The following is a 21398-nucleotide window of genomic DNA, read 5'->3' as shown; positions in this document are numbered from 1 at the left end:
ATTGAGGATAAATTTTAATACTGAGGTTTCAACACACATCCTAATAAATTTGATAGTGGCAGGCTCTGAATCATGAATATTAAATTTTAAATTAAAAACGAGGTAGCTTTGTGTGACACTTATGGTTTTCACACCAAATTCACAGTAAATTATCAATTACACACTGAGGAACATCCATGTTCTTCTTTCAGGAAGGCTACCTGCTGGTTATTTTGAAATCATCTCCAAAGCTTATGTCATGAGTCACTACAAAGTGATTTCCAAACAGTGGTGGAAATTTTTTTCACCTACTGGTGGTAAAGAATATTGGACAAATAGTTGTTCTCTCCCTCCGACTCAATCATCATAGCAATACATGCTTTATCTGACTTACAGGTTTCAAAAGATCTCTCCAAATTTTTTTCCAAAAGCTTTAATATTAAAAAAAAAAAAAAGTTTTTCCAGAGTTTAAAAAAGTTTGAGAAACCAAGAGAATAGAAAAATAACTGTCATCACCTGCCCTCAAAAATATTTTGCTATTTGTTTGGGTGAGTATGGTATTACCAGCTCACGGGAGAAAGAGAGCTTTCATGAGTTTGGCTGTGACAGGTTGTAAGGGCATTTAATTTCAGCCACCTGGAGTGTTTATACATACATGAATTATCCACTGGCTCTCAACATCCAGGTCAAAATTACTGTCCATTAACTAACCAAGGTAGTTTTTCTTCTGCACTGATTAAAAAAAAAAAAAAAAAAAAAAAAGAATCCCCTTTTTTTGTGTGTGTGCTCCTAGTAATAAACTAATGGCAAATATCTATATGGAGGCTATTTGATTTAATTTGAAAATTCCTTTCAAATGTTTAATGATAATATTTGATTATGTTGATCCATACAACTTTCCGATTTCTGATGTGACTTTACTTTCATGTAATTTGTTCTCATTTTCTCGTATTTTTACCCTTGAAGAAACCATGACAAAAGTAGCAATGATCTACTCAAAACTAACTAGTTTAAAGGAGTCTCTAGATGACCAATCTTTATTTTCTTAAGCAGTACTGCCTTTCAACAATTTGCAATGCAGTATCTTTTTTTCTTTTTAAGATTTTATTTATTTGAGAGAGAGAGAAAAAGGAGCGGGGCGGGGGGGGGGGGCAGAGGGAGAAGCCGACTCCCACCAAGCAGGGAGCCTGAGGTAGGGCTAGATCCCAGGACCCCAGGATCATGACCTGAGCCGGAGGCTGACTCAACCAATTGAGCCACCCAGGTGCCCCAGCAATGCAGTTTCTTTCTCATTCTACCTTTAAGTTTACCTTATAACCATTTCAAGGAAATGTTTAGATTAAGCACCTTCCCAGAAATTAACAGCAATGTATAATTTGAGTATAACTACAGGTGATGGAGAGTTGGAGGGAGAGAGCAACTATCTGCCCAATATTCTTCTTGAGTGGTCCCTAAAATTGTCTTAAAACTGAAGGCATCTATACGACTGAGTTTTCTAAGATATGTGACTAAGCCATTCAAACACAACATGTTCCTTTTAATGAGTTTTAATAACATGAAGTGGCTTTCTGCAAGAAAAATTTTTAAGTTCTACAAGGAACCTAGGAAAAATCTATTCTTAGTAATTCTGGACTTAAACCAAAATTTGTTTTGTACCTTCTCACAAAGCTTGCATTCATAAATAAAAGGTGTGATTTAAAATTATTTTATACCTTTGTTATACTTTGTCAGGAAATTCCCATGGGTCCTATCTTCAAAATATATTGAGAATTTATCACTTCTCATTAGATTTATTGCTCTAATTCTGACCCTATCCATCATCATATCCAGCCCCAGATTATTCCAAAGGCTTCCACTCCTGCTCCCATTCCCCTGTCTATTACTACAAGAGTAGCCAGAGTTTCTTTTAAAACATTAAGTCTGAGCTTCCTATTCTTAGGCCCAAAACCCTCCAGAGGCTCCTAAAAGTCAAAGTCAAATCCTTTCTATGGGATAGTGTAAGATATACTTTCTCCAACCCTATCTTGCTTTCTGACCTACTCTCATATATTCTCCCATTCTCATTCTGCTCCAGTCACACTGAGGAACCCTGTTTCACAGCATGTCTCTGCCTTTACGCTTACTTTCCCCAATAAGCCCCCAAATCTTCCTTGCCCCTTAATTCCTAAGTTACTGTACAACTTATTTATTACTTGTCATTAACTCTATCCCTCTCCCCACCCCAGACCATATTTAATAAAGATCCACAAAGGCATAAATCTTTATTTCATCAATGTATTCCAAAAGCCTCCAACAGTGCTTCCTACACAGTAGCTACTCAAAAAATGCATGAATCCTAATAAATATTAAAATGAAAATGTTCTTAATTCTTTGGCCAAAAAAAAAGAGGAAATCACATTATGTTTACTAAATAAGCACTGTAATATACTAATCTAAAAGGTTTTCTAAAGCTATTAATGGAGGGGCATGCGGGTGATTCAGTCAGCTGAGCGTACTGGTTTCAGCTCAGGTAGTGATTTCAAGGTTAGTGAGATTGAGCCCTACCTCGGGCTCTGTGCTAGGCAGAGCATGCTTAAAATTCTCTCTCCCCCTCCCTCTCCTTCTACCCCTCCCCGTGCTCTCATGCTTTTGCTCTCTAAAATAAATAAATCTAAAAAAAAAAAAAAAAGCTATTAATGGAGGAAATGCACATGTATTTCAAGGTCCCAAAAAAGTCAAAAATTAAGCCATCAGAATGAAGACTATGATCTATAATATATTCAGCCAGAATAACCATCTATTTTTTGTTTTTGAAATATTTTTTAGAATCACAAATATTATAATTATTATTACATTTTCAAGACCTAATTACATAGAAGGATCTTTGTAATTACACGTTCCATCTTCTTTACATCAAATAAAATATCCCTTATATAAATAAATATTTGAGAAAACAAAGATTCAAAGCCCAAAGATTGTCATATATTTCACAACCTCAGGCAATCTAGACTAGCTTAATAAAAGTATCACCTGAACTAAGGATGAGTATGGTACAATATTAATATAGTATTACTTTTCTTAATGCTGCTCATTCTCAACAAATTTACCAATGCTGTGAAAAATTAGAAGAGGAAAGCCATTCTAACATACATGATAACTAAGTAAGAACAATGTAATACCTGTAGAAAAATCAATTATATTCCATAATATTGTCTTTGACCAAGTTTTCTACCACATATGCACATAATCTTAAGGCTGAATGGAATGCTAAAGACATCACTCCTATGAACTGGTCTTTACACAAAACTATAATCAAGTGAATGAAAAGAGAATCTATTAAAAATTTCAACAACTTACGTAGTGACTAAATAACCCGGAAGCATATCTTGGTAGGATTCAGGATTAAACTATGTTGGGATGGAGATTTTATTGTTTTTTTTGGTTATAGTTGTTTGTTTTACCATATACCCAACACCCTGAACAGTGTCTGACACATAGTGGGTACTCAAACATTTGATGACTAAATGGGTCAATTTCCAGACTCAGATCCTAAACCACCAGGCAATCCTGAAGCCATATCTGTAGTCAAAATTAAAAATTACAACAATGCTATGGGCCCAAAGACTATTAATATAGCAGTATATTCTAATATAAAAAAGCCACAGCCTTTTTTCAAGACCAACAGTCTGCTTGTTAACACAAATAAGGTAAGCCTGAAGACTCAATGGAAGTACCTCCAAGAGGGTCCAGGAGGGTCGAAGTAGGCAGTACTCTGGAAGCACCTCAAGCCCTACTCAACAAAAACAATTCTGCTTTTATTCATTTTTATCTTTTGATATTTCAAGTATTTATTGTTTGAAAAAAGGTTTCACTGCAGAAGATATTTGAAAATTGATGACCTAAACTATTTCCAAACAGATTAACTACCCTATTATTTAATCAACACTTTCCTCTAACAACATGTTTTGTCCAAGGCCTTTGGGTGAAGTTATTCTAAACTCTTTCTAGACCATGTCCTCACTCTGTGGTAAAAAGAGAAGAACCAAAGGTCATTTCATTTATATCAACCTATGTAAACAATCCATTAAGTATTTACTGTGCTTAGCTACTATCTCAGCTTTATGTCAGAGGTTTTGAGGGTACAAAGGTATAGTATAGGGAAGTCCACTAAGCTAGCGCTAGGAGTATGTTCACCTCCCTTCCAGAATCTGAGGTCTTCTCACTGGAGAACAGAGAAGTGAGGGGAAGGTCATGATTTGACATTGAAGATTATAATACTATACCAGAGGAAAATCATCATTTTCATTATACAAAATACATTAGGTAAGGCTTAACACTCTTCTTAATGAGGGGAACATTAAGAGGTTGAATAAGAATCTTAGGAAGACATACAGACTAAAAAGAAGATATAGATTGGGGGGAAAAAAAGGCTCAAAAGCACTTTCCCCACAATTTTTAAAGAAACTTTATGGTACCATAGTTGAGAAGACAAAGGCAATGTGCTACACCATGGAACTGATAAATGCAATAGGAATTCAAAAACATGAAGGATCAGTGCAAGTTGGAATAGATTAGCGTTTGGAAAACTTTTTCTGTAAAAAGGCCAGACAGTAAATATTTTAGGCTTTGCATCCCATACGGTGTCTTGTTAGTAACTATTCAACTCTGCTGCCACAGAACAAAAACAGACACAAATGATACTTAAATGAATGACCATGGTTGTGTTTACGAACACAAATTTGAATTTCATATAATTTTAACATATCACAAAATATTCTTCTTTCAATTGTATCCTCAACCATTTCAAAATGTAAAAAGCCATTATACAAAAACAGGACAGAAGGCCAATCTGGTCCAAAGGCCATAACCTGCAGACCCCCGGAATAGATTAAGTTTCAGTGAGGAGAAAGGATCTGAATCAACTTTGAAAAATAAACTGAATTTGAATTTTAAAAAGAAGTAATTCCAGGTGTGTGATTAGGGTGGCGTGGTTAAGCACAGCTGCCATGCTGAAAAGTAGATTTATTTCTTATTTTATTTCTGGAGATACAAGGTATGACTATAGAAGGTCTTCAAGGGCAAGCAGGAGTTAGACCTTGTAATAAGCAGTAAGAAATCATTATAAGCTAGAAATGGAACACAAAATTAGATTTGCTGAGGCACCAAGCCCAAAAGATGGACAAATACTGGAGGCTTAAAAGCACCTGAACTACCACAGAACCGGAGAGAACAATTCAAGAAAAAGAAATTTGGTGACTGGCTGCTAACTGTGTAAGAAATAAAGACAAATGAGTCAATGTTTCTCAACGAAAAACTAATCAGTTTCAGCAACAGATGGTGGTGTCACCTGAGTTTCAGGTGACAGTATTTCTAAAGAAAAACAAAAATACAGAAATGAAATGAGGCAACATCAAAATTAGTAACATAAATTTCAAGATTATAAACTTAAGAAAATTATTTAAGAGACCATTTAATACTCTCATAAGAAACATCTAGTTACTTAGTTAATAAAGAAGAAAGCTGGATCTTTCAATTCCCTAGACCGTAGAAATGTTCATTTTCCACTAGTTCTCTAAACAGTCAACCAACAATTTAAATATCATTTATGGCTGTTTTTGTTCTGTTATTTATAAATAAATAAAAAGTCTTTATTAGGTTCTGAAAGGTAAGTATAGAAAGAAACAAAATTTTGGATCAGAAAGAATACATGATCAACAGGAAGAAAATAAACTATAGCAGAACCAATGTACAAGTTTTTCCAAGGCTGCCAGTAATGCCAAATACAGCAAAGAAGATAAAGAGTAACACAAAAATGGTTTATTTCCCCAACAGTCCATCTATTAACCTTGTGTTAATACTTCTCCCCAAATCTTTCAATTTCACTCAAAAGGTACAAACTGATGCTCTTAAATTTTTACCTTAGTTTTCCCCTCACCAGCCAATCTATCTTCACTTCCCTGTGCTTTTGGTCCACAGTGCCATTAACTTACTTGTCTTTTTTCTTACTTATCCCAATCTTCCCCAACTTCTAAATCTTATCTCCTTTATCTAAATTCCTTTACACTGATTTTAAAAATCAGTATGTCCTGTCTTCTATACGGCTCTTCTACTCTATCTTGAGCTGGCATCTACCCATTCCTAAACTGTCAAGCTCTCTCCCCACCAAAGATATAAACTCCTCTAAAGGAGTAACATTTTATATTTCCTTGTATTATTCACAGTGCCCTAGCTGCTCAATAAAATATTGTTCAGGAACAAATTAGATTAAATCTAGTATGAAGCTAGAAAAATGAAAATTCACATTTACCATTAACTCTTCACGATGAAAAAAAGCTTGAGAATCTAACCAAGTGACACACACAGGTCATATTTTAACCCTAAAATTATGAAGTTATACATAACTCTTATTCCCAATAGTTCTAAGGAATCAAACACAAAGACAAGACCAAACATTAACAATCTATTTTTACTGCAAATCTAAGGTATCAAAGACGGTCAACCCCGAAAATACAATGAAAAAAGACCAACCTTGTTTACCATCTCTCTTATATTCAAACTCCTTTTTGCAATTAATACATCCAACTTCAAATGATTATTCTGTAAATAATTCCCAAAGAGCACCTGAAATAGCTGTTCTCTTTTCTGCACTTCTTAGTACTTATATGTACATATTTTCTCCTTTATAGTTACTACTCCTTCAACTAAAGCTCAAGCTACACAACCTCTAATATCTTGGTATCCCCAAGGCCAGGCACACAGTAAATGCTAAATAAAGGTATTATGAATTAATGAATTACAAATCAAAGGCTTTAAGTTTCCTTTACATGTAGATTTTTTTCAAAGGAATTCTTATATTTAAGTACAATACATTTAACAAACAAAATAGCAGCTGATGGGTTGTCAGAGGAAGTCTCAAGCCATCCAGGAAAAATCCATAAGGGGTTCAAGTAACAGAGTGTTAAGACCAATTAAGTTGATACTTAAAATTCTTAGCACTTATCTATTATTCTTATTTTCTAATATAGTTTTTCCTGGTTTGAGAAAATGATTAACTACAGCCTTCATTTAAACAAATAGGAGCTTGATTACTCAAGTCACCAAATGATGGATCACTTTATCAAGGTTTCTTCACCATTCGTTACAGAAAACCAAGCTCCCCTGGTGTACTTTAAATGTATTTTACAAACATTTTTTAGGAACACAGATATTACTAAAACAAACACCATACAACACTTCTTGAGTCAATTATATTATCTGCATACCTTCCTGGTGTGCAAAGAAAAAATCATGGGTCTCACAGCTCTATAAGGAGTTTTAAAAAAAATCTGTATAGAAACTGTACTTTGAAACTTATTCTGTAGCCACCAAGAAAGCTTCCACTATGCCATTTCATACTAAAAGGCAACACTTACCCTAAGGCCTGCTAATGTTGAAAAAAGTTCAGTAGTCTTGAGACAGAACTTTCCTTCAGTATTAAAAAACTGAGTTACAAACTATTTTCTAAGCTGTACCACAACTTCAATTTCAAAAAAGGAATGCAAATAGTCTTTTATTTCTTTAAAAAAAAATCTTAACTTTCCAAGTCGAAATAATTATTTTCTCCAAAAAAGTGTACTAAATCTGCTTTTCAAACAGAAAAAAGTATATGTGCGTGGAGGGATTTGAAAGCATTTTGGAGATGTGACAGAATTTAAAATGTTAATTTTGCAGTACATTTTTTAAATTGCTAAAGTAATTTAAATGGGGTGAAGTGCTTAAAAATGACAAAGATACCAGAATACTGTGGCAATTCTTTCTTATAGCAAAGTGTAACCCACCCATTCCCCAAAGCTTTTATAAGGAACGTACACAAAGAATGGTAAAATAACACATGCTGAAGAGGGTTTAAAAAAATGTAGCCTGCACAGGACAACCAAATTAACTGTCACCTAGTCGTCTGTGTCCTTCTGACTAAAGTCTGCTTTAAGTCAATCAGATCAATAGCGCAACAGCACCTTTCTTGAGAGTTAAATACACAGGTATACCCAGCTTTTCAATCATATATGTTTATTCATAAAGTGCCCTAAGGCCTATGCAAGTTTTTGGTGCTCCACACTTAACACTCTTCCTCTGCTCTACTACAGATATGGGAAATGTGAGTCAATCTGAAAGGATAGATGAAAAGGCCAAAAGTGAGAAAGCAATTTAAAATGGAAATAAAACCCTCAATCTGCAACTGGCCTGTAGGTTACGCATATAAAATGTATATCTAAATCTACTCATTAAGAATACATTTTTATCATACTTAAGTCAAATAAACTGGAATGGACAGTAAAACATCTCCAAACATATTTTACTAATATATCTTAACCAAGTATTTTTCCAAATAGTTGCATCTGGATCAAATTTTTGCCAGAAGAACCATTTTAAATGGAGATTTTGAGAAATACTTCCTGAAGTGAATGCAAATGCCCTGAATGCAAATAACTCCCCGCCCCCCATATACTTTGAAATTGAGTACGGGTTTTGGATGTTTAAAGCGAAGATGGCAAACCCCTCCCCTCAACAACCCTCCCCCCACACCTGTAGAAGGCAGCAAAGGCAAAGATCAGTAAATACAACGACGTAGTCCACCGTTTTACACTTGACTGTTCAAAAAATGGTAGTTTCCTATCACAGAAGGGGGGGGAAAAGCACATTTTCGTTAGGAATTTAAACTTAAAAATGGGCGTACACATAATCTGTATGCCCATCTTGGTCTAGGTTTAAAACACTTACAATTTCCATTTATTAAGCATGAGCCAAAACTGGATTTCTATCATATGGCAAAAGTATAAGCGTCTCCCCACAACTTTCTCGGAATTTTACCAAACATTCTAATAGTTTGTCTTTACTTCCGAGCACCTTTCGGCGCCAGCTACACCCACGGCCTCCACCTCACTTGCATTTCTAATAACGCTGAAGAGGGAGGGTGTGAGGGAGTGAGTATTTATGTGTGGATAAGTGCGCGCGCGCTCCCGCGCGGTTCCCCACCCCCCACCCCGATACTTTTCTTTAGTGCAAAAAGGGAGAATCTAGAGGTTATTCCCGCAAAAACTCAGTATCAAAGCCTCAACCCAGCCGCAGTCAACCGATAAGACTCCGGGTTTTGGTTGCGCAGTGCAACTTCTCACACCCTACCCCGAGCTTTCGCAGCAGATGGGAAATTGGTGAAGAGAACCCAAGGAGTGAGGGAGATCGGGAAAAAGTGAAAGGGCCGATCCTCCTGAAAGGCTCTTAAGTTTGCAACGAAGATTGTCTTTCCGCGAATGTGAGCCCACCCCCTCTCCCCCTTCCAGGTGGAACTCGTTAGCAGCAGCAACCCAGCCAACAGACACCGCCACCTTCCCTCCCCACGTACCCTCGGAGAGCAGGGCAAGTGAGGGCGGCGGGCGAGAGCGGACGCCTGGCGGGGCCGGAGCGATCCCCGGCCACCACCAGGCCTCCGCCGACCCCGGCCGCGTCACCTGTGGAGAAAGCGCCCCCTCCCCCGGCCTCTCTGCCCTTCACGCCGACCGTATCCCCCCCGCAGCAGTCGCTCCCCGCTCGGCCTGCGAGGACTGAGCGCAGCGCCAGGCTCCCCTCCGTGACTGCGGGGCCCCAGCGCCCTGAACTGGTTACAACCGGCGGCGGCGACCGAGCGGGGCAGCCGGTGGCGGGAGGGTCCCGGTCAGGGAGGGGGCGACCGGGCAGGCCCAGAGGAGCGGGTATCGCAAGGTCCTACCTAACACCGTCGGTCTCCTCCGTCTCCTCCTCAACGGCAGCGGCCCCGGCGGTGGCGGCGGCAGCGACATTCCTGGGGAGCGCTCCCGCCGCCGCCGCCTCCTCCTCCACTCTCTGCTCGCCTCTCTTCCCCGGCGCGCTCACCAAGCGCCGCGTCCCTTCAGCCACCTCCCCCCCGCCCTCCCCAACACACACGCCCCGAAACCTTAAGCCCTACAGCTCCCGCGGCCGGGTAACCCACCCTCCCACCCTCCCTCCCGCCACCAGCGGCGGCCCCGTCCCTCCCCCCTTCCCCTGCGCCCGCCGCCGCGCCGGGCTCAGTAATGGCGGCCACTCGGGCTCCCTCACGCTGACGGATCTCTCTCCCTCTCTCCCGAACTTTACCTCAGCATCTCTCCCGGCGCGCAGCGCCGGAACGCACGCGCGCGCGCGCAGCCACACACCCGGCCGGGGGCGGAGCGGCGGCGCAGCCTCGACGGGGCGCGCGCGCCCGCGCGCGCACCCGCACCGCCCTCCCCACAATTCCCCGCCCCCGCCGCCCTCACCTCGCGGCGCCTCCCGCGCCGCGCGCACGGCTGGGCCCCGCCCCTGCCCTCGTCTCCGGGGAGCCTGGGAAGGCGCGAGCGCTCGGGCCGGAGGGAGGGGAGCAAGCGCGGGGCCGCGTCCTCGCTCGCGTCCGGGCTCCCCCATTGGCTTCTGCCCCTCCCCCTTCTTCCTCCGCCTCTCCCACCCATTGGTTCCCTCTCCTACTCCATTCCTTCTCACCTTTTCCCTTTTACCCATTGGCGTGGGTATTTTTCCCTCAGCTTTCCCCTTTCTCCGTATTCTCCTCCTCCGTCCCATCCTCCACGCTTTAGAAGCTGCAGACCGTGCAACCCTAAGCGTGATCGTCTCCGAACCTTCCCTGCTTTCTCCCTTTCCTTCTGTTCCGGTTTCTGGCTGAAACTGAGAGCAAACCACAATACTGCAAAGGAACCTGATATTGTGTTAGCCGTTGCAGAACGTCGCACGGGCACCAAAGGATTCTCGATAAATCCCCCTACGGTCTCTGAGCATTAAAGAATTCAAGAGAGAAAAATATGCGCCCTAGCTTGTTCGCGGGGACATGCTCTCATGTCTACTCCTACGTGTGCAGCCAGTTTTCTGCCTGGGGATCGCTCGCCAACTACAGACATCACCCGCCCAGGACCTGGTGCCATGCTCACCCAGAAGGCAAAACTCCATGGGAGCAAGAATCCCTTTCTCCGTCCACACCGAACGGACGCAGACAAGCCCGTGGTTTATTCTGTTCTTATGGAAGTTAAGCGAGATACCAAGATTTAGAGGTTTAGGGTGGACCCAAAGACCCCGGCACACACCACTACCGGCCCAACCTTAGGAACCAGGCTTTTATTATCCTACCTTAAGTATATTAAGTATTTTTTGAGACATGGAAATTTTACAAGTTTGGGGGTACACTGGGCTTTTGGTGTATTTCTCTTTCGAGCATTGGTATTGAAAGGTGGAGAAAAGACGGACGCTAGAAAAAATGCCTTTCCTTTTACCATTGAAGAAACTGAAGTCTTGTGACTTTCCCAAGGTCATCAGAATCTGTTTTATAGAGAGGTCTTAAGATAGTTGCCAGCAGATAAAAGAATGAGCAAAAACATAAGTCTACCCCAATTTGTAAAGTCTAAAACAAAGAAGTGCTTTGGAGGAGAATTTCTCTTTGGGGAAAAATTTGTTTCCTACCTTGAAAACAGTTCATCATCAGTAAAGTTAACAAATGAAAAATCTTTTAAGTTCCAGTTATTCTTCATTTCTTATGTTACAAGAGGTACTGAAGTTACCCAAGGTTGCTTTTTTGTGTTATAATGATGCAGCTGCTGCCAACAGAAGTACGTTTATGATCTGTTGGTAAGCCAGAAAAACGAAAACTGCCTTTTGGTAAAAATCAGAAAATATTTGTCAGTAAATCTATCACGATATTCCAGCACAAGTTTGTTGCACACCATTGCCCCTCTACTGTCCATATTTCTCAAAGGTAAACTTAATAGACAAAGCAGAAGAGACATGTTTAATTTCTCTATGTCTCTTACTCCTCCCTAATTTTACAAAGGCATCACTGAAATTCCTTACTCCACTTTCTTGCATCTGAATGGTACCAAATAGGTTATGTAGTTACGTAGGCACTTCTTTCTTTCAATTACAAACCATAGGCATGGAAGGATGCAAAAGAAAACTTGCAATGAAAGTAAATATAGAGAGGAAGGAAAAAGAGGAGAGGAAGAAATTGGGGAAAGGGAGTGGAACCATCCATGTGAGGTACTAATGCCTTAAGTACCCATACCACTTGTGCAGGTAAATGCATTTCTTGACCTTTGTACTAAGAGTCCTTAAAAATACAGTAAGCCAATTCAGACTCACAACTTTGACTCTGAAATGTTAAGTATTATAGAGTGTTCACCCCCAAGATACTTTAAAAATTACTTCCTAAATAATCAGAAATTTCATAACCGTGGACATGTATCAACATAAACCCAAGTCAAATAAATCAGGGCTTTTAAGGGAAGCATCATCATATAAAGAAGGTGAAAATTACACCTTCTTTATACGATAATGCTTCCTTTAAAACAGGACATGATACTAAAGAATCAAGACATGATTCTGGAGGAAAAACAAGACTTGAAATGTCATTTTCTCATAATGAAGACCCAGAAAATGTAACAAACAAGAAAGCCATGATTTTCAAAGGATAATTTTCGTAGCCGACATTACTGTTAGTCTTCCTACATCATCCATCTTGATTTAAGGGGTCTGGAACTTCAGAACTTTGCTCCTTATCAATACTAATAGTCTAAGGCTGCTTACCAGTATGAAAAAACTTAACAGATTTTTAAAAATTGTTTTTATATTACTTGCTCTTCTCAAAAAATAAAGCATACGCTTTTATGTACAAATAAACATCTGAACATGGGAATTGGGAGCCAAAGTTCTGAGCTTGAAAATGCTCAGATATCTACAAATAAAAGGCAATAAAGAGGAAAAAAATAGGGGCACCTGGGTGGCACAGCGGTTGAGCGTCTGCCTTCGGCTCAGGGCGTGATCCCGGCGTTATGGGATCAAGCCCCACATCAGGCTCCCCTGCTATGAGCCTGCTTCTTCCTCTCCCACTCCCCCTGCTTGTGTTCCCTCTCTCGCTGACTGTCTCTATCTCTGTCAAATAAATAAATAAAATCTTTAAAAAAAAAGAGGAAAAAAATAAAACAAAAACCAAAAAATAAGATGGCATCTTTTAAAGTTGATCAGGAGCCATGCCTTCAGAGAAATAGCTTTAAACACCCACCCTCCCCACCCAAAAGGAGAAATTTTGAGAAAATAAGTAATGTATTCTTTACACACACACACACACACACACACACACACACACACACAAGAGGGGAGAGAGAGAGAGGGAGAGAGGGAGATGGAGTATTACCAAGCTTTCTCAGATCATCTACTCTTCTTATCTAAAATAAAAAAATTAAGCACTTGTTCTGCTGTACCGGATAATTAAAATTACCCGAAGCTCTGTTCTCATCTACTTTGAAAAAATTAGCAGAATAAGATTTTGGTCAGGCATTTCAGGTTTTTAATTTAAATATTCTCCACAAATTTCTAGTTCTTTAACGCATCCTAATAAAGTATTAATATGTGTGGTCTTTCTAGGATCAAAAGAGATGACAGCCATAAATGTTATCAAAATGCCGGCTCTATCATCAGTGATAACACTATAATATTTCAGATGTTTGCTGTGGTTTGGCTTCAAAAGAATTTACCCTATAGAAGCAGCTGCACCCCCTGCTGGAAATCTCTGATCATAACTACTTTAGCTTTTATAGACTCTACCAAGAACAAATGAAAAGCCAAATAAAGGGCCTTTGCATTCATAATAAAATTGACCAATACTTTTTGCCCGTCTGATACAAGACAGGCTTCTGGAGTACAAATTACTTCAGAATGTCACCTGATTACAGACAAAATACGCAAAGAAGTTGGAAAATAGCAAAGGCAAATTAGCTAAATAACCAAAACCCTAAAAGATTGTTTATTGCATGATTTCCTATTGAATTTCACAACTCATTTCCACCTCCCACCTAACCCCCCACCTCCTGCCTAGAATTCTCTTTTAATCCCTGTACGATACAGTGAGGACTATCAGGTGGACAGAAGGCGGAGTAAGATGGGGTGCTTTCCTCGCAAGTAGGCAAATCGTGATATACCCAGTAACCCCAGTAAGTGAGTTGGGTGGTGAAAGACTTTCTCCAAATTTGTTTTATGGCTACCAATGATATTTTCAGCATGAAGAAAAGGTGCTAATTATGTCTTGGCTGTTACTGTAGAAAATATTTTGACAAGAGTTAAGGTAATTGTGAGCATGGGACTGGAACAGTAGGAAAGTAATGCATTGACTGACCTTCCTGGCATTTTGTTCCACAGAGCCTTGTTCTGTTGATTTTCCAGAATTGTATTTTCAGACTGAAATCCCAAAGATGGTATCAGAGTCTAGCTTCAAAATGTCATGTTCTTGCCACTCTGGTCCTAGGACATAACTGAAATAGTGAAAGCAGAACTCTATTTTGGAATAATTAGTATTTTATAAAGATTATTTGTAATGCAGACTCCTTTTAAAGGGATAACAATTCATTCAGGTCCCACCAGCACAAATACTTTCATTAGACAAAAATCTTCAAGTTATTTTCTCTCACAAAAGGAGATATTATTGGGCCATCTGGACCCTCCATTGAGTTTTCATGAAAGATCGCAGCTTGAATTTAATTAACCCCAATAAGGTTAACCCCACAAAGCTAAAAAATAATTGCAGAGGTTGCTAACTAAATTTTCTCTTTGAGATTGTTGTCACTGTCATTTGTAAATCATTACAATGAGAAACAGGAACTCATATTGCTTGACTATTTAACCATAAGAACATAATTTTTGTGAATGCCCCTTATTTCTGCTCTCTTAAGGCCACATTTGGATTGTGAGCCCCTCTAGGTAAGAATCACAAATAAACATTTGGCCCTATACAATAACTAGAACATGGTTAGTAGAAAGCTCAATGAATGCTTGATGATAATAATAATATGAAACATTCTAGGTTTTATGGATTTCTGTGGATTTATTACTAACAGAAGGCTTTAGATTATATTTTGAATACTAGCTGAGATAATCACTTTGGAAAATACAAATCATTTAAAGAAATCGCTGAATTCGCCTGTGAAAGTCAAGTTAGATGTCCTTCCCTGAGTACAACCCACAGTTCTTCATGTCACATCTCTCTAGAAGGTAAATGTGAGTTACTAGCAACAAATAATGGTGGATCTGAAACATCGGGGAATATCGTAAAGAACTGGTACAGCACAAGAGTTTCTGAAATCAATGAGAAGCTGTGTAATCACTTCACAATTAAGGCTTTGTTATTTTTCCCTATTATTATAAGCTGCAATAGATGATAAATGTCTGCTTTGCTGATCCATGCTTCTGCATTTTCTTCAAAAAGCCTCTCAAATAATAATGTGGTTTTTCTGATTGGACACACAACTTCTTTCAAACACATCTATTACATAGAGAGGGATAATAATACTCTTCTTTCCCCAAATAGGCTTCCAATCTCTCTTCAGCACAGCCTAGCACAGGACTATAGCATATGCTTCATTTATTTCTAGCTTTAGTACCCACAAGTAATTCTATTTTCTCCTCAAAAAGTACTTACATTAGAAATTCTGAGATTTCACAAACATGGTGATAAAGTAAAAGCAAAGTGCATAAATTCATAGATCAAATTCTTGTAAAATTACATTCAAACGCAGGCAAATATTTAAAATATTTTAAAACTATAGATTTTTGAGGTAGAAAAATATCTACAATGATTTCTGTGAAAAAACTCAGGCTACAAAGAAATAAAGGTAGTATGACTCCATTTTTGTAGAAAGAAAATATTTTGAAAACAAGATTGACAATATTATTGACCAACGTGTTAACAGAGATTTAATTTCGGTGGCCGGATTATAGCTAATATTAATTTTCTCCTTTTTGCTTTTCTGTATTTTCTAATTTTTTATAACAAACATATTATTTCTTGTGCAATACAAATTTGGAGTATAGTGGTGTTGAAAATGGGAGATACAATATATAAAGCAAGATAAGGTAAACTTTCTTGAAGCAATTGAACTGCCTACCACATAAATCTATTTTTTTTTATTATTTCCTTTCTTCTCTCTTTTTTCCCCTCTTACCCCGACTTCAGATTGTTTCTTCTTTCTTCCTTTTTTACTTTTTGAATCTCTATCTGCTTTTTCTTCTCTCTTAATTGTCTCTTGGGCCTTTTACAGGCCACCTTGGGCATTGACTGGTTCCATCTGAGCAACCTCTGATATAATGGAACGCAATGGTCTAGGTAAACATATTATTGCCACTTCTGGATTGTAGCCTGTCTTTGATGACCTTTTTTTTTTTTTTTTTAAGGTCTTACAGACCAAAACATATCCAAGAACATACATTTTGTTATATTTAATCACTTTATTTTTAATTATGTAAATCTGCCAATAGTATTGCCTATATTGCTGGTGATCTCATGGCACAGGCTCTATTTTTAAGCTTGTTTCTGCACTAAGACTCTGTTCGAAAGCTTTCAGGTATAGACAATAGACAGTATCTCTAATGCTGAAAATGCTGATCTGATCTTTCCACATGCTCTGGTATTTCCCTTTGGACCACAAGGATTATGATAAAATGTGTTCTATTTGGATGGTTTCCCATGTGGATTTGCTGATACTTAGGTTGCCTTTGGCTTCCATCACCCCAGGGAACTGAGGGTTGCTGTTTTAAGTCAGGGCATTTATCTTGCAGCACTCCTCTTCACTACAACCTCCTTGACACAGTACTATCAATTACCATTTTAAAGAAGAGGCCCAAATGGTCTTACTACAGTGCAAAGGAATGCTGGGGCACAAATTCATCTCCAGTAGAGAGCCCACCAAACTGGGAGTCAGGAGACTTGAATTTGTTTCTCAGGTTTTGCTTACTGTGTGACCTTCAGAAGTCATTGATGCTCCCTGAGCTGAAATTTCTGCATCCACACAATTGTCCCTTTGCCACTCTGACATTATTAAGTTTGAAATTATTTTGCAGGGTTAGCCCAGGAACCAGGCTTCACTTTTTCCTGGTTCACACTTAATTTAACACCCACCCATACCCACCACCACACCCAGGACAAAGCTGTTACTCGGCTTCCCTACGGGTTCTGTCAAGGGCCCTTACTTCATCTCTCCCTACAAAGAGAAAAAACAAAACTGAAAACCAAAAAACCTTCATCCTGATGAAACTAAGTTAATTTACATTTCTCTAAAACTCCTTCCTAAAATCTATTTCATTAGCTTTGAACCTATGGATTTCCCAGAGCAAGCCTGCCCCACCCTTGTTATAAGGTGACTGCTCTTAACCTTCCTTGCCAAAAGGTCACCCTGTGGTTTCTAAGACCACAGTTCTTTATACTCCCACAGTGTATTCATCACTTTGCATACCCCCAAGAAGTATAATCCAGAGCATCCAAGTAGCCAATACTGGGTCCCCACAACCCATGTCTTTTCTCCCTTGTGTCCATGTAGTCAATCCCGCTTCCATCTTCAGCCCCAGACAATCACTAATCTTCTTTCTCTCAGGATTTGCCTATTGTGGACATTTAATATAAATGGAATCATACAACATGTGGTCTTGTGCATCTGGCTTCATTTACTTGCTATTACATTTTTGAGGTCCATCGATATATTAGTATGCATCAATAATTCCTTCTTTATTCATTGCCGATTAGTATTCAATTATATGGATATGCCACATTTTGTTTATTCACTCCTCAGTTAGTTGACATTTAGATTGTTTTCACTTTTAGACTATCATGGATAATGCTGCTCTGAACATACAAATATTTGTGTGGGTATATGTTTCCATTTCTCTTAGATAGATACGTATGGGTAAAATTAATGGGTCATATTGTAAATGTATATTTAATGTTATAAGCAAATGCCAGACATTTTCCAAAGTGGCTGTAGCATTTTACAGTCTTGTCAGCAATGTATGAGGGTTCTAGTTTCTCCACAACCTGGCTTATACTTGTTATTGTCTTGTCTTTTTTATTATAGCCATTCTAGTGAGTATGAAGTAAACTCTTATTATAGTTTGAATTCACATTTCCCTGATGACAAATGATGTTGAGCATTTCTTATGTGCTTACTATCCTTTGGTATCTCTTCTTTGATAAGATATCTATTTAGCTCTTGCCCATTTTTTAATTAGGCTCTTAGCCTTATAATCGAGTTGAGCCTCATTGGATATTAAATTCTTGTATCGAATTTCCTAAAAACAATCTTTAGGATTTTTTTCTTAATGCAATGATAACTTTATTTTAATATTTCCCAATACTTCCCAATCACTTCCTTGTATGATTGTAATGCTTCTTTTTCCCAAATTGCAAAAAGTTGGAAAAGATAAAATGTCACTGAGTAAAATACTTTCTCTTCCAGGGCATTCTTACAGCCAGTTTATTTATTTGGCAACACATTGTTTTTCAGGCTTTCTTTCCCAATCTCTCCTTATTCATACAGGATAGCTTCATGCCAGTTATCCTATTTGATTTTGTTGTTAGAAACAGTATATTCATTCTATCAGAAAAACTGGGTGAAGGATTATGAAACAGTGAGCTTCCTGATCCACAACAATTAGGATCTCAAGAACATGAGTCTTGAGCAGGACTTTTGAGTCATTTCAATCAGAAGTGAGTACAACAAATCTTCCCCTTGGTGCCTAATTCGTTTTCAGTTATAAGTATTTCTGAAAGTGAGTTAACTCTTTTAAGCCAAAGGAATATAATTTTAGAGCACTTCAAAGTGATCTTTTCATTTGATACCTCAAAATACTGCCATGCCTTTTAATATTTTGCAGTGCAAGGCAACTTCTTGGCCCCAAAGAAATCATGTGCCACAGTGATTTAGGGATTAGAAAGAAAAGAGGCTACTGCAGTTCCAATCCTACCTTCTGATTTACTATTTGTACATCCACGTTGTGGCCTGCGGGTTCATGTTACTGTGGTACGCATCCCAAGTGTCAGCCTAATTCTAATAAAAGAGCCCTGGCTTTGACAGTGTTCTGTATGTTCACCTTGTATTGGAACAGGCCGCTGACAATTCTTTGAATTTACCTCAGGGTAAAACTCTTCACCTTCCCCAATCGTTTCATCAGTTAAGTCGCCATAATCGGCTGCCACAGCCCACCATTCAGGTACGTATTTTTAGCTAAATCATCGCAATAATAGGTATTTGCAAGGATATTTTTAGATCAGATGCTACCACATACACCTGCAGCATAGAGGGAAGACTTGCCTAAGCATAGAGAACTCTCCTAAGCATAGAGAAGAAATACCGTAAGTTACGGAGATGAAATGTCCTCCTTTAAAAATAGAAGAGTCTTCATACAAAGAGGAAACACTTCAGGAATGCTGACAATCTAGAGATCCAGGAACCTCCTTAGTCTCCCTGGCCCTATGTCACTGATCCAAATCTTATTTGGTTTTATCTTTTAGTTTAGTTTTGTTGAGAGCTCTTATTGTCTGAAAGTGATATTATATTAAGTGTAAGCTGGTTATAGGGTATTTTTAGTTTATTCCCTATTATTTTGTATATGAAATATATTTGGACTTTGATGTATTCTGGAGATTCAATATTATCCCAAATTTGTTCAAATATTAAAAAAACATATGAATACATTTAAGTATTAGGCCTGTGGAAAAACATATAAAAATATTAACAGTAGCTACTTCTGGGTAATTTTTTAAGAAATATTTTCATCATATTTATTTTCTTATATGTTCATCTTATATACTTCCTCATATATACTTTCTCATATATCTACATACTTTCTTAGAATTTAAAATAGAGGATTTTTTTTAATGTTGCACATACTTATACCTTCTCATTCACAACATTCCTTGAAATTACACTGACTGGCAGAATACAATTAACAGGAGTTCTGAAACTTAGGGAGACTCTCTCTTTGGAATACTATTTTGATATATCCTCTCATTCAACAACCATCAATTTGTACCCACTATGTGCCAAAGATTGTTCAAATCAGAAATATGAACATGAAAGGCATGGTTCTTATTTGCAATGAGCTCATTTTCATGTCAGGATTGTATCATGTCCTAGAAGTATGACCACAGTTTGCCTCTTCTAATGAAGAGCAAATAAGTCTTCCAATCTCTATTATTCTATAACATCTTCCTCATTTGCAATTTCTCATTTTAAACATGACAAGCATAGACAGCTAAGTAGGTAGGTAAATAGGTACGTGGGTAGATAAATACATAGATAAACTGCTGAAGAATGACAAATTTGAATGGGCAATAATTTCTTCTTAGTCAAATTAACAAACTAACTTGCTCAAATTACTTTCATGATTAGGATATTTTCAGACTTAGATTCCGAATGTTAGAGGCACTTCGAATCAATTCATTCTTCTCCGCTATTGTCAATTTTGTAGTCTTGTGGCTTTGTTTTTTGCAGTCTTTAGGTTAGTGCCATACCACCAAATGACATACAGGCTGTTCCAAGACTGAGTGAAGTCTTGTTTTAACTGGCATATAACTGTTTTTATTTGGGTTTCTGTGGAATTTGGAAGTCTGCAACTCATCCAAAATAAGGGCATTCCACAAATTCCATTTCTTAAAAGCCATCCCTCCTTCATACGCTGTTTCCATTTCCTTCAATGTAACTAAACTTTTAGCAGGACATTCCCAAAAAAGTGAGAAAGGGAGGTGTTTTAGGACAAGCAAAGCAGAGCTCTTACTCAGCAAGTCCTTTTGGTAGTATATTAATAGTAGCAACATCAGGACCAGTAGTAATAGTTACAGAAAAATAATTGTAATATAAACACTTAAACCACCAACACTTTTAAACAAATCTTGAAAATCCAAGAGTTAAAAATGTCATTTTGTACATGCATTAGTTGATTCAATACAAATAATAGGCACAAATCTTTAGCAATGTGTGCTATTTCTCAAATTATTTAAATAAAAGGTAGGTTTTTCTGGGTTGCCAAATTTTTAGCCTAAAAATCTTAGTTTCTCTTTTAAATGCAAAAGTTTATTTGGACTCCAAGCACTTCAAATGCAAAGAGAAACAGGAACAGAATCTGCTATGGGGAGGAAGCCTTAAGGAAGACCTTGGCTATCATCCCATGTAAGATTACCCTCGTGGCATCTTGTTTCCTGAGAAATAATGCGTAAGGCAGCTCCCCACATACGTGGGTCAGTCTCTTTTGATGTGCGGGTAAAACTCATTAAAGTTAATAGGGATAAGGCGCATACATCAAGGCAAGCATGGAACCCACAGAATATAATAGCAGAGGAGACTCTGAGAACGTTCTGACTGTGAATGAGCAGTAGTTTGTTGAATTGTAATAAGGGCTGTGTTCCGGGTCCTCATTTCATTTGGGAAAGGCTTGGCATATTTTCTCAAACCCTGCCTTTGTGCAGACTCATGGCAGAGTGTTTTGTTCTAGGGATGTGCTGCTCACGGTCTACTCACAGAGCACAATTTAATACAAATACTTTAGAGTGTGCTCCTTTGTGGGAAGTAGGCTCCATTAGAGTTGAAGTAATTTGGATTCTTTTGCTTGAGAAAAGG

General features: G+C 38.4%; 1 protein-coding gene across 1 annotated transcript in view; it reads right to left on the bottom strand.

Annotated features, from left to right (window-relative positions):
- The window catches only part of ARHGAP5 (Rho GTPase activating protein 5), a 77778-nt gene extending 67946 nt beyond the window's left edge, over positions 1-9832 (bottom strand). Inside the window, exon 1 of the mRNA XM_040620820.1 lies at positions 9701-9832. The gene's annotated coding sequence lies outside the window, so the exon portion shown is untranslated. The remainder of the gene's footprint in view (positions 1-9700) is intronic.
- Between the last annotated feature and the right edge of the window lie 11566 nt (positions 9833-21398).

The sequence above is a fragment of the Ursus maritimus genome, unplaced genomic scaffold (genome assembly GCF_017311325.1).
Source record: "Ursus maritimus isolate PB19 unplaced genomic scaffold, ASM1731132v1 scaffold_36, whole genome shotgun sequence".
Classification (NCBI taxonomy): Eukaryota; Metazoa; Chordata; class Mammalia; order Carnivora; family Ursidae; genus Ursus; species Ursus maritimus.
The sequence above is the reverse complement of the archived record's forward strand: the minus strand, read 5'-3'. Positions and strand labels throughout refer to the sequence as shown.